The 11704-nt window shown below is 44.8% G+C and overlaps 20 non-coding genes across 20 annotated transcripts; all 20 read right to left on the bottom strand.

Annotated features, from left to right (window-relative positions):
• Positions 1 to 607: 607 nt before the first annotated feature.
• On the bottom strand, positions 608 to 680 carry Trnar-ucu (transfer RNA arginine (anticodon UCU)). Its single transcript has one exon. It is a non-coding gene; the product is annotated as a tRNA-Arg (tRNA).
• A 252-nt stretch (positions 681 to 932) lies between these two features.
• Trnar-ucu (transfer RNA arginine (anticodon UCU)) lies at positions 933 to 1005 on the bottom strand. Its single transcript has one exon. It is a non-coding gene; the product is annotated as a tRNA-Arg (tRNA).
• Positions 1006 to 2232: 1227 nt separating this feature from the next.
• Positions 2233 to 2305, bottom strand: Trnar-ucu (transfer RNA arginine (anticodon UCU)). The gene has a single exon. It is a non-coding gene; the product is annotated as a tRNA-Arg (tRNA).
• Positions 2306 to 2557: 252 nt separating this feature from the next.
• On the bottom strand, positions 2558 to 2630 carry Trnar-ucu (transfer RNA arginine (anticodon UCU)). Its single transcript has one exon. It is a non-coding gene; the product is annotated as a tRNA-Arg (tRNA).
• Positions 2631 to 3201: 571 nt separating this feature from the next.
• Trnar-ucu (transfer RNA arginine (anticodon UCU)) lies at positions 3202 to 3274 on the bottom strand. Its single transcript has one exon. It is a non-coding gene; the product is annotated as a tRNA-Arg (tRNA).
• A 252-nt stretch (positions 3275 to 3526) lies between these two features.
• Positions 3527 to 3599, bottom strand: Trnar-ucu (transfer RNA arginine (anticodon UCU)). The gene has a single exon. It is a non-coding gene; the product is annotated as a tRNA-Arg (tRNA).
• A 902-nt stretch (positions 3600 to 4501) lies between these two features.
• Positions 4502 to 4574, bottom strand: Trnar-ucu (transfer RNA arginine (anticodon UCU)). The gene has a single exon. It is a non-coding gene; the product is annotated as a tRNA-Arg (tRNA).
• A 577-nt stretch (positions 4575 to 5151) lies between these two features.
• Trnar-ucu (transfer RNA arginine (anticodon UCU)) lies at positions 5152 to 5224 on the bottom strand. The gene has a single exon. It is a non-coding gene; the product is annotated as a tRNA-Arg (tRNA).
• A 578-nt stretch (positions 5225 to 5802) lies between these two features.
• On the bottom strand, positions 5803 to 5875 carry Trnar-ucu (transfer RNA arginine (anticodon UCU)). The gene has a single exon. It is a non-coding gene; the product is annotated as a tRNA-Arg (tRNA).
• A 252-nt stretch (positions 5876 to 6127) lies between these two features.
• Trnar-ucu (transfer RNA arginine (anticodon UCU)) lies at positions 6128 to 6200 on the bottom strand. Its single transcript has one exon. It is a non-coding gene; the product is annotated as a tRNA-Arg (tRNA).
• Positions 6201 to 6777: 577 nt separating this feature from the next.
• On the bottom strand, positions 6778 to 6850 carry Trnar-ucu (transfer RNA arginine (anticodon UCU)). Its single transcript has one exon. It is a non-coding gene; the product is annotated as a tRNA-Arg (tRNA).
• Positions 6851 to 7427: 577 nt separating this feature from the next.
• Trnar-ucu (transfer RNA arginine (anticodon UCU)) lies at positions 7428 to 7500 on the bottom strand. Its single transcript has one exon. It is a non-coding gene; the product is annotated as a tRNA-Arg (tRNA).
• A 902-nt stretch (positions 7501 to 8402) lies between these two features.
• On the bottom strand, positions 8403 to 8475 carry Trnar-ucu (transfer RNA arginine (anticodon UCU)). Its single transcript has one exon. It is a non-coding gene; the product is annotated as a tRNA-Arg (tRNA).
• A 394-nt stretch (positions 8476 to 8869) lies between these two features.
• On the bottom strand, positions 8870 to 8942 carry Trnar-ucu (transfer RNA arginine (anticodon UCU)). The gene has a single exon. It is a non-coding gene; the product is annotated as a tRNA-Arg (tRNA).
• Positions 8943 to 9194: 252 nt separating this feature from the next.
• Trnar-ucu (transfer RNA arginine (anticodon UCU)) lies at positions 9195 to 9267 on the bottom strand. The gene has a single exon. It is a non-coding gene; the product is annotated as a tRNA-Arg (tRNA).
• Positions 9268 to 9519: 252 nt separating this feature from the next.
• Trnar-ucu (transfer RNA arginine (anticodon UCU)) lies at positions 9520 to 9592 on the bottom strand. Its single transcript has one exon. It is a non-coding gene; the product is annotated as a tRNA-Arg (tRNA).
• A 902-nt stretch (positions 9593 to 10494) lies between these two features.
• Positions 10495 to 10567, bottom strand: Trnar-ucu (transfer RNA arginine (anticodon UCU)). The gene has a single exon. It is a non-coding gene; the product is annotated as a tRNA-Arg (tRNA).
• Positions 10568 to 10819: 252 nt separating this feature from the next.
• On the bottom strand, positions 10820 to 10892 carry Trnar-ucu (transfer RNA arginine (anticodon UCU)). The gene has a single exon. It is a non-coding gene; the product is annotated as a tRNA-Arg (tRNA).
• Positions 10893 to 11286: 394 nt separating this feature from the next.
• On the bottom strand, positions 11287 to 11359 carry Trnar-ucu (transfer RNA arginine (anticodon UCU)). Its single transcript has one exon. It is a non-coding gene; the product is annotated as a tRNA-Arg (tRNA).
• A 252-nt stretch (positions 11360 to 11611) lies between these two features.
• Positions 11612 to 11684, bottom strand: Trnar-ucu (transfer RNA arginine (anticodon UCU)). The gene has a single exon. It is a non-coding gene; the product is annotated as a tRNA-Arg (tRNA).
• Positions 11685 to 11704: the final 20 nt, after the last annotated feature.

Below are 11704 nucleotides of genomic sequence, written 5' to 3'. Positions count from 1 at the left end.
CCAGCGCGCTATCCCCTGCGCTACAGGGACCTACCAACGACTAGGACATTTTGATGAAACGTTCTACCATGCCATATATTCCTTTCACTCATAGCGAACACCAAAACACTTGTGGATACTGATGTTACAGCAGTAAGTAGGTAGAGGCCGTAGGAGGAAATGGCAGGGAACCCTCATTTCTCAGTGTCAGTGATGATATAAAGAGGATGGTCATTAAAACACAAAGTGAAGGCATTTGGTCAAGAAATCCGTTTCCAAAATAAAGTGCTTAAAACGTTGCTGCATCCCTGGTGGGATACGAACCCACGGCCTCTGGATTAGAAGTCCAGCGAGTTATCCCCTGCGCTACAGGGACCTACCAACGACCAGGACATTTTGATGAAACGTTCTACCATGCCATATATTCCTTTCACTCATAGCGAACACCAAAACACTTGTGGATAGTGATATTATACCACAAAGTAGGTAGAAGCCGTAGGAGGAAATGGCAGGGGACCCTCATTTGTCAGTGTCAGTGATGATATAAAGAGGATGGTCATTAAAACACAAAGTGAAGGCATTTGGTCAAGAAATCCGTTTCCAAAATAAAGTGCTAAAAACGTTGCTGCATCCCTGGTGGGATTCGAACCCACGGCCTCTGGATTAGAAGTCCAGCGCGCTATCCCCTGCGCTACAGGGACCTACCAACGACCAGGACATTTTGATGAAACGTTCTACCATGCCATATATTCCTTTCACTCATAGCGAACACCAAAACACTTGTGGATAGTGATATTATACCACAAAGTAGGTAAAGGCCGTAGGAGGAAATGGCAGGGGACCCTCATTTCTCAGTGTCAGTGATGATATAAAGAGGATGGTCATTAAAACACAAAGTGAAGGCATTTGGTCAAGAAATCCGTTTCCAAAATAAAGTGCTAAAAACGTTGCTGCATCCCTGGTGGGATTCGAACCCACGGCCTCTGGATTAGAAGTCCAGCGCGCTATCCCCTGCGCTACAGGGACCTACCAACGAACAGGACATTTTGATGAAACGTTCTACAATGCCATATATTCCTTTCACTCATAGCGAACACCAAAACACTTGTGGATAGTGATATTATACCACAAAGTAGGTAAAGGCCGTAGGAGGAAATGGCAGGGGACCCTCATTTGTCAGTGTCAGTGATGATATAAAGAGGATGGTCATTAAAACACAAAGTGAAGGCATTTGGTCAAGAAATCCGTTTCCAAAATAAAGTGCTAAAAACGTTGCTGCATCCCTGGTGGGATTCGAACCCACGGCCTCTGGACTAGAAGTCCAGCGCGCTATCCCCTGCGCTACAGGGACCTACCAACGACCAGGACATTTTGATGAAACGTTCTACCATGCCATATATTCCTTTCACTCATAGCGAACACCAAAACACTTGTGGATAGTGATATTATACCACAAAGTAGGTAAAGGCCGTAGGAGGAAATGGCAGGGGACCCTCATTTGTCAGTGTCAGTGATGATATAAAGAGGATGGTCATTAAAACACAAAGTGAAGGCATTTGGTCAAGAAATCCGTTTCCAAAATAAAGTGCTAAAAACGTTGCTGCATCCCTGGTGGGATTCGAACCCACGGCCTCTGGACTAGAAGTCCAGCGCGCTATCCCCTGCGCTACAGGGACCTACCAACGACCAGGACATTTTGATGAAACGTTCTACCATGCCATATATTCCTTTCACTCATAGCGAACACCAAAACACTTGTGGATAGTGATATTATACCACAAAGTAGGTAAAGGCCGTAGGAGGAAATGGCAGGGGACCCTCATTTCTCAGTGTCAGTGATGATATAAAGAGGATGGTCATTAAAACAGAAAGTGAAGGCATTTGGTCAAGAAATCCGTTTCCAAAATAAAGTGGTAAAAACGTTGTTGCATCCCTGGTGGTATTCGAACCCACGGCCTCTGGATTAGAAGTCCAGCGAGCTATCCCCTGCGCTACAGGGACCTACCAACGACCAGGACATTTTGATGAAACGTTCTACCATGCCATATATTCCTTTCACTCATAGCGAACACCAAATCACTTGTGGATAGTGATATTATACCACAAAGTAGGTAAAGGCCGTAGGAGGAAATGGCAGGGGACCCTCATTTGTCAGTGTCAGTGATGATATAAAGAGGATGGTCATTAAAACACAAAGTGAAGGCATTTGGTCAAGAAATCCGTTTCCAAAATAAAGTCCTAAAAACGTTGCTGCATCCCTGGTGGGATTCGAACCCACGGCCTCTGGATTAGAAGTCCAGCGCGCTATCCCCTGCGCTACAGGGACCTACCAACGACCAGGACATTTTGATGAAACGTTCTACCATGCCATATATTCCTTTCACTCATAGCGAACACCAAAACACTTGTGGATAGTGATATTATACCACAAAGTAGGTAAAGGCCGTAGGAGGAAATGGCAGGGGACCCTCATTTCCCAGTGTCAGTCATGATATAAAGAGGATGGTCATTAAAACACAAAGTGAAGGCATTTGGTCAAGAAATCCGTTTCCAAAATAAAGTGCTAAAAACGTTGCTGCATCCCTGGTGGGATTCGAACCCACGGCCTCTGGATTAGAAGTCCAGCGCGCTATCCCCTGCGCTACAGGGACCTACCAACGACCAGGACATTTTGATGAAACGTTCTACAATGCGATATATTCCTTTCACTCATAGCGAACACCAAAACACTTGTGGATAGTGATGTTACAGCAGTAAGTAGGTAAAGGCCGTAGGAGGAAATGGCAGGGACCCTCATTTCTCAGTGTCAGTGATGATATAAAGAGGATGGTCATTAAAACACAAAGTGAAGGCATTTGGAAATCCGTTTCCAAAATAAAGTGCTATAAACGTTGCTGCATCCCTGGTAGGATTCGAACCCACGGCCTCTGGATTAGAAGTCCAGCGAGCTATCCCCTGCGCTACAGGGACCTACCAACGACCAGGACATTTTGATGAAACGTTCTACAATGCCATATATTCCTTTCACTCATAGCGAACACCAAAACACTTGTGGATAGTGATATTATACCACAAAGTAGGTAAAGGCCGTAGGAGGAAATGGCAGGGGACCCTCATTTCTCAGTGTCAGTGATGATATAAAGAGGATGGTCATTAAAACACAAAGTGAAGGCATTTGATCAAAAAATCCGTTTCCAAAATAAAGTGCTAAAAACGTTGCTGCATCCCTGGTGGGATTCGAACCCACGGCCTCTGGATTAGAAGTCCAGCGCGCTATCCCCTGCGCTACAGGGACCTACCAACGACCAGGACATTTTGATGAAACGTTCTACCATGCCATATATTCCTTTCACTCATAGCGAACACCAAAACACTTGTGGATAGTGATATTATACCACAAAGTAGGTAAAGGCCGTAGGAGGAAATGGCAGGGGACCCTCATTTCTCAGTGTCAGTGATGATATAAAGAGGATGGTCATTAAAACACAAAGTGAAGGCATTTGGTCAAGAAATCCGTTTCCAAAATAAAGTGCTAAAAACGTTGCTGCATCCCTGGTGGGATTCGAACCCACGGCCTCTGGATTAGAAGTCCAGCGCGCTATCCCCTGCGCTACAGGGACCTACCAACGACCAGGACATTTTGATGAAACGTTCTACAATGCCATATATTCCTTTCACTCATAGCGAACACCAAAACACTTGTGGATAGTGATATTATACCACAAAGTAGGTAAAGGCCGTAGGAGGAAATGGCAGGGGACCCTCATTTCTCAGTGTCAGTGATGATATAAAGAGGATGGTCATTAAAACACAAAGTGAAGGCATTTGGTCAAGAAATCCGTTTCCAAAATAAAGTGCTAAAAACGTTGCTGCATCCCTGGTGGGATTCGAACCCACGGCCTCTGGACTAGAAGTCCAGCGCGCTATCCCCTGCGCTACAGGGACCTACCAACGACTAGGACATTTTGATGAAACGTTCTACCATGCCATATATTCCTTTCACTCATAGCGAACACCAAAACACTTGTGGATACTGATGTTACAGCAGTAAGTAGGTAAAGGCCGTAGGAGGAAATGGCAGGGAACCCTCATTTCTCAGTGTCAGTGATGATATAAAGAGGATGGTCATTAAAACACAAAGTGAAGGCATTTGGTCAAGAAATCCGTTTCCAAAATAAAGTCCTAAAAACGTTGCTGCATCTCTGGTGGGATTCGAACCCACGGCCTCTGGATTAGAAGTCCAGCGAGCTATCCCCTGCGCTACAGGGACCTACCAACGACCAGGACATTTTGATGAAACGTTCTACCATGCCATATATTCCTTTCACTCATAGCGAACACCAAAACACTTGTGGATAGTGATATTATACCACAAAGTAGGTAAAGGCCGTAGGAGGAAATGGCAGGGGACCCTCATTTCTCAGTGTCAGTGATGATATAAAGAGGATGGTCAAAAAAACACAAAGTGAAGGCATTTGATCAAGAAATCCGTTTCCAAAATAAAGTGCTAAAATCGTTGCTGCATCCCTGGTGGGATTCGAACCCACGGCCTCTGGATTAGAAGTCCAGCGCGCTATCCCCTGCGCTACAGGGACCTACCAACGACCAGGACATTTTGATGAAACGTTCTACCATGCCATATATTCCTTTCACTCATAGCGAACACCAAAACACTTGTGGATAGTGATATTATACCACAAAGTAGGTAAAGGCCGTAGGAGGAAATGGCAGGGGACCCTCATTTCTCAGTGTCAGTGATGATATAAAGAGGATGGTCATTAAAACACAAAGTGAAGGCATTTGGTCAAGAAATCCGTTTCCAAAATAAAGTGCTAAAAACGTTGCTGCATCTCTGGTGGGATTCGAACCCACGGCCTCTGGATTAGAAGTCCAGCGAGCTATCCCCTGCGCTACAGGGACCTACCAACGACCAGGACATTTTGATGAAACGTTCTACCATGCCATATATTCCTTTCACTCATAGCGAACACCAAATCACTTGTGGATAGTGATATTATACCACAAAGTAGGTAAAGGCCTTAGGAGGAAATGGCAGGGGACCATCATTTGTCAGTGTCAGTGATGATATAAAGAGGATGGTCATTAAAACACAAAGTGAAGGCATTTGGTCAAGAAATCCGTTTCCAAAATAAAGTGCTAAAAACGTTGCTGCATCCCTGGTGGGATTCGAACCCACGGCCTCTGGATTAGAAGTCCAGCGCGCTATCCCCTGCGCTACAGGGACCTACCAACGACCAGGACATTTTGATGAAACGTTCTACCATGCCATATATTCCTTTCACTCATAGCGAACACCAAAACACTTGTGGATAGTGATATTATACCACAATGTATGTAAAAGGCCGTAGGAGGAAATGGCAGGGGACCCTCATTTGTCAGTGTCAGTGATGATATAAAGAGGATGGTCATTAAAACACAAAGTGAAGGCATTTGGTCAAAAAATCCGTTTCCAAAATAAAGTGCTAAAAACGTTGCTGCATCCGTGGTGGGATTCGAACCCACGGCCTCTGGATTAGAAGTCCAGCGCGCTATCCCCTGCGCTACAGGGACCTACCAACGACCAGGACATTTTGATGAAACGTTCTACCATGCCATATATTCCTTTCACTCATAGCGAACACCAAAACACTTGTGGATAGTGATATTATACCACAAAGTAGGTAACGGCCGTAGGAGGAAATGGCAGGGGACCCTCATTTGTCAGTTTAAGTGATGATATGAAGAGGATGGTCATTAAAACACAAAGTGAAGGCATTTGGTCAAAAAATCCGTTTCCAAAATAAAGTGCTAAAAACGTTGCTGCATCCCTGGTGGGATTCGAACCCACGGCCTCTGGATTAGAAGTCCAGCGCGCTATCCCCTGCGCTACAGGGACCTACCAACGACCAGGACATTTTGATGAAACGTTCTACCATGCCATATATTCCTTTCACTCATAGCGAACACCAAAACACTTGTGGATAGTGATATTATACCACAAAGTAGGTAAAAGCCGTAGGAGGAAATGGCAGGGGACCCTCATTTCTCAGTGTCAGTGATGATATAAAGAGGATGGTCATTAAAACACAAAGTGAAGGCATTTGGTCAAGAAATCCGTTTCCAAAATAAAGTGCTAAAAACGTTGCTGCATCCCTGGTGGGATTCGAACCCACGGCCTCTGGATTAGAAGTCCAGCGCGCTATCCCCTGCGCTACAGGGACCTACCAACGACCAGGACATTTTGATGAAACGTTCTACCATGCCATATATTCCTTTCACTCATAGCGAACACCAAAACACTTGTGGATAGTGATATTATACCACAAAGTAGGTAAAGGTCGTAGGAGCAAATGGCAGGGGACCCTCATTTCTCAGTGTCAGTGATGATATAAAGAGGATGGTCATTAAAACACAAAGTGAAGGCATTTGGTCAAGAAATCCGTTTCCAAAATAAAGTGCTAAAAACGTTGCTGCATCCCTGGTGGGATTCGAACCCACGGCATCTGGATCAGAAGTCCAGCGCCCTATCCCCTGCGCTACAGGGACCTACCAACGACCAGGACATTTTGATGAAACGTTTTGCCATACCATATATTCCTTTCACTCATAGCGAACACCAAAACACTTGTGGATAGTGATATTATACCACAAAGTAGGTAAAAGCCGTAGGAGGAAATGGCAGGGGACCCTCATTTGTCAGTGTCAGTGATGATATAAAGAGGATGGTCATTAAAACACAAAGTGAAGGCATTTGGTCAAAAAATCCGTTTCCAAAATAAAGTGCTAAAAACGTTGCTGCATCCCTGGTGGGATTCGAACCCACGGCCTCTGGATTAGAAGTCCAGCGCGCTATCCCCTGCGCTACAGGGACCTACCAACGACCAGGACATTTTGATGAAACGTTCTACCATGCCATATATTCCTTTCACTCATAGCGAACACCAAAACACTTGTGGATAGTGATATTATACCACAAAGTAGGTAAAGGCCGTAGGAGGAAATGGCAGGGGACCCTCATTTCTCAGTGTCAGTGATGATATAAAGAGGATGGTCATTAAAACACAAAGTGAAGGCATTTGGTCAAGAAATCCGTTTGGAAAATAAAGTGCTATAAACGTTGCTGCATCCCAGGTGGGATTCGAACCCACGGCCTCTGGATTAGAAGTCCAGCGCGCTATCCCCTGCGCTACAGGGACCTACCAACGACCAGGACATTTTGATGAAACGTTCTACCATGCCATATATTCCTTTCACTCATAGCGAACACCAAAACACTTGTGGATAGTGATATTATACCACAAAGTAGGTAAAAGCCGTAGGAGGAAATGGCAGGGGACCCTCATTTCTCAGTGTCAGTGATGATATAAAGAGGATGGTCATTAAAACACAAAGTGAAGGCATTTGGCCAAGAAATCCGTTTCCAAAATAAAGTGCTAAAAACGTTGCTGCATCCCTGGTGGGATTCGAACCCACGGCCTCTGGATTAGAAGTCCAGCGCGCTATCCCCTGCGCTACAGGGACCTACCAACGACCAGGACATTTTGATGAAACGTTCTACCATGCCATATATTCCTTTCACTCATAGCGAACACCAAAACACTTGTGGATAGTGATATTATACCACAAAGTAGGTAAAGGTCGTAGGAGGAAGTGGCAGGGGACCATCATTTCTCAGTGTCAGTGATGATATAAAGAGGATGGTCATTAAAACACAAAGTGAAGGCATTTGGTCAAGAAATCCGTTTCCAAAATAAAGTGCTAAAAACGTTGCTGCATCCCTGGTGGGATTCGAACCCACGGCATCTGGATCAGAAGTCCAGCGCGCTATCCCCTGCGCTACAGGGACCTACCAACGACCAGGACATTTTGATGAAACGTTCTGCCATGCCATATATTCCTTTCACTCATAGCGAACACCAAAACACTTGTGGATAGTGATATTATACCACAAAGTACGTAAAAGCCGTAGGAGGAAATGGCAGGGGACCCTCATTTCTCAGTGTCAGTGATGATATAAAGAGGATGGTCATTAAAACACAAAGTGAAGGCATTTGGTCAAGAAATCCGTTTCCAAAATAAAGTGCTAAAAACGTTGCTGCATCCCTGGTGGGATTCGAACCCACGGCCTCTGGATTAGAAGTCCAGCGCGCTATCCCATGCGCTACAGGGACCTACCAACGAACAGGACATTTTGATGAAACGTTCTACCATGCCATATATTCCTTTCACTCATAGCGAACACCAAAACACTTGTGGATAGTGATATTATACCACAAAGTAGGTAAAGGCCGTAGGAGGAAATGGCAGGGGACCCTCATTTCTCAGTGTCAGTGATGATATAAAGAGGATGGTCATTAAAACACAAAGTGAAGGCATTTGGTAAAAAAATCCGTTTCTAAAATAAAGTGCTAAAAACGTTGCTGCATCCCTGGTGGGATTCGAACCCACGGCCTCTGGATTAGAAGTCCAGCGCGCTATCCCCTGCGCTACAGGGACCTACCAACGACCAGGACATTTTGATGAAACGTTCTACCATGTCATATATTCCTTTCACTCATAACGAAATGGCAGGGGACCCTCATTTGTCAGTTTAAGTGATGATATGAAGAGGATGGTCATTAAAACACAAAGTGAAGGCATTTGGTCAAAAAATCTGTTTTGATGAAACGTTCTACAATGCCATATATTCCTTTCACTCATAGCGAACACCAAAACACTTGTGGATAGTGATATTATACCACAAAGTAGGTAAAGGCCGTAGGAGGAAATGGCAGGGGACCCTCATTTCTCAGTGTCAGTGATTATATAAAGAGGATGGTCATTAAAACACAAAGTGAAGGCATTTGGTCAAGAAATCCGTTTCCAAAATAAAGTGCTAAAAACGTTGCTGCATCCCTGGTGGGATTCGAACCCACGGCCTCTGGATTAGAAGTCCAGCGCGCTATCCCCTGCGCTACAGGGACCTACCAACGACCAGGACATTTTGATGAAACGTTCTACCATGCCATATATTCCTTTCACTCATAGCGAACACCAAAACACTTGTGGATAGTGATATTATACCACAAAGTAGGTAAAGGCCGTAGGAGGAAATGGCAGGGGACCCTCATTTCTCAGTGTCAGTGATGATATAAAGAGGATGGTCATTAAAACACAAAGTGAAGGCATTTGGTCAAGAAATCCGTTTCCAAAATAAAGTGCTAAAAACGTTGCTGCATCCCTGGTGGGATTCGAACCCACGGCCTCTGGATTAGAAGTCCAGCGCGCTATCCCCTGCGCTACAGGGACCTACCAACGACCAGGACATTTTGATGAAACGTTCTACCATGCCATATATTCCTTTCACTCATAGCGAACACCAAAACACTTGTGGGTAGTGATATTATACCACAAAGTAGGTAAAGGCCGTAGGAGGAAATGGCAGGGGACCCTCATTTCTCAGTGTCAGTGATGATATAAAGAGGATGGTCATTAAAACACAAAGTGAAGGCATTTGGTCAAGAAATCCGTTTCGAAAATAAAGTGCTATAAACGTTGCTGCATCCCTGGTGGGATTCGAACCCACGGCCTCTGGATTAGAAGTCCAGCGCGCTATCCCCTGCGCTACAGGGACCTACCAACGACCAGGACATTTTGATGAAACGTTCTACCATGCCATATATTCCTTTCACTCATAGCGAACACCAAAACACTTGTGGATAGTGATATTATACCACAAAGTAGGTAGAAGCCATAGGAGGAAATGGCAGAGGACCCTCATTTCTCAGTGTCAGTGATGATATAAAGAGGATGGTCATTAAAACACAAAGTGAAGGCATTTGGTCAAGAAATCCGTTTCCAAAATAAAGTGCTAAAAACGTTGCTGCATCCCTGGTGGGATTCGAACCCACGGCCTCTGGATTAGAAGTCCAGCGAGCTATCCCCTGCGCTACAGGGACCTACCAACGACCAGGACATTTTGATGAAACGTTCTACCATGCCATATATTCCTTTCACTCATAGCGAACACCAAAACACTTGTGGATAGTGATATTATACCACAAAGTAGGTAAAGGTCGTAGGAGGAAATGGCAGGGGACCCTCATTTCTCAGTGTCAGTGATGATATAAAGAGGATGGTCATTAAAACACAAAGTGAAGACATTTGGTCAAGAAATCCGTTTCCAAAATAAAGTGCTAAAAACGTTGCTGCATCCCTGGTGGGATTCGAACCCACGGCATCTGGATCAGAAGTCCAGCGCGCTATCCCCTGCGCTACAGGGACCTACCAACGACCAGGACATTTTGATGAAACGTTCTGCCATGCCATATATTCCTTTCACTCATAGCGAACACCAAAACACTTGTGGATAGTGATATTATACCACAAAGTACGTAAAAGCCGTAGGAGGAAATGGCAGGGGACCCTCATTTCTCAGTGTCAGTGATGATATAAAGAGGATGGTCATTAAAACACAAAGTGAAGGCATTTGGTCAAGAAATCCGTTTCCAAAATAAAGTGCTAAAAACGTTGCTGCATCCCTGGTGGGATTCGAACCCACGGCCTCTGGATTAGAAGTCCAGCGCGCTATCCCCTGCGCTACAGGGACCTACCAACGAACAGGACATTTTGATGAAACGTTCTACCATGCCATATATTCCTTTCACTCATAGCGAACACCAAAACACTTGTGGATAGTGATATTATACCACAAAGTAGGTAAAGGCCGTAGGAGGAAATGGCAGGGGACCCTCATTTCTCAGTGTCAGTGATGATATAAAGAGGATGGTCATTAAAACACAAAGTGAAGGCATTTGGTAAAAAAATCCGTTTCCAAAATAAAGTGCTAAAAACGTTGCTGCATCCCTGGTGGGATTCGAACCCACGGCCTCTGGATTAGAAGTCCAGCGCGCTATCCCCTGCGCTACAGGGACCTACCAACGACCAGGACATTTTGATGAAACGTTCTACCATGTCATATATTCCTTTCACTCATAACGAAATGGCGGGGGACCCTCATTTGTCAGTTTAAGTGATGATATGAAGAGGATGGTCATTAAAACACAAAGTGAAGGCATTTGGTCAAAAAATCTGTTTTGATGAAACGTTCTACAATGCCATATATTCCTTTCACTCATAGCGAACACCAAAACACTTGTGGATAGTGATATTATACCACAAAGTAGGTAAAGGCCGTAGGAGGAAATGGCAGGGGACCCTCATTTCTCAGTGTCAGTGATGATATAAAGAGGATGGTCATTAAAACACAAAGTGAAGGCATTTGGTCAAAAAATCCGTTTCCAAAATAAAGTGCTAAAAACGTTGCTGCATCCCTGGTGGGATTCGAACCCACGGCCTCTGGATTAGAAGTCCAGCGCGCTATCCCCTGCGCTACAGGGACCTACCAACGACCAGGACATTTTGATGAAACGTTCTACCATGCCATATATTCCTTTCACTCATAGCGAACACCAAAACACTTGTGGATAGTGATATTATACCACAAAGTAGGTAAAGGCCGTAGGAGGAAATGGCAGGGGACCCTCATTTCTCAGTGTCAGTGATGATATAAAGAGGATGGTCATTAAAACACAAAGTGAAGGCATTTGGTCAAGAAATCCGTTTCCAAAATAAAGTGCTAAAAACGTTGCTGCATCCCTGGTGGGATTCGAACCCACGGCCTCTGGATTAGAAGTCCAGCGCGCTATCCCCTGCGCTACAGGGACCTACCAACGACCAGGACATT

The sequence above is a fragment of the Haliotis asinina genome, chromosome 16 (assembly GCF_037392515.1).
Source record: "Haliotis asinina isolate JCU_RB_2024 chromosome 16, JCU_Hal_asi_v2, whole genome shotgun sequence".
Classification (NCBI taxonomy): Eukaryota; Metazoa; Mollusca; class Gastropoda; order Lepetellida; family Haliotidae; genus Haliotis; species Haliotis asinina.
This window is presented reverse-complemented; position numbering and strand designations above follow the sequence as displayed.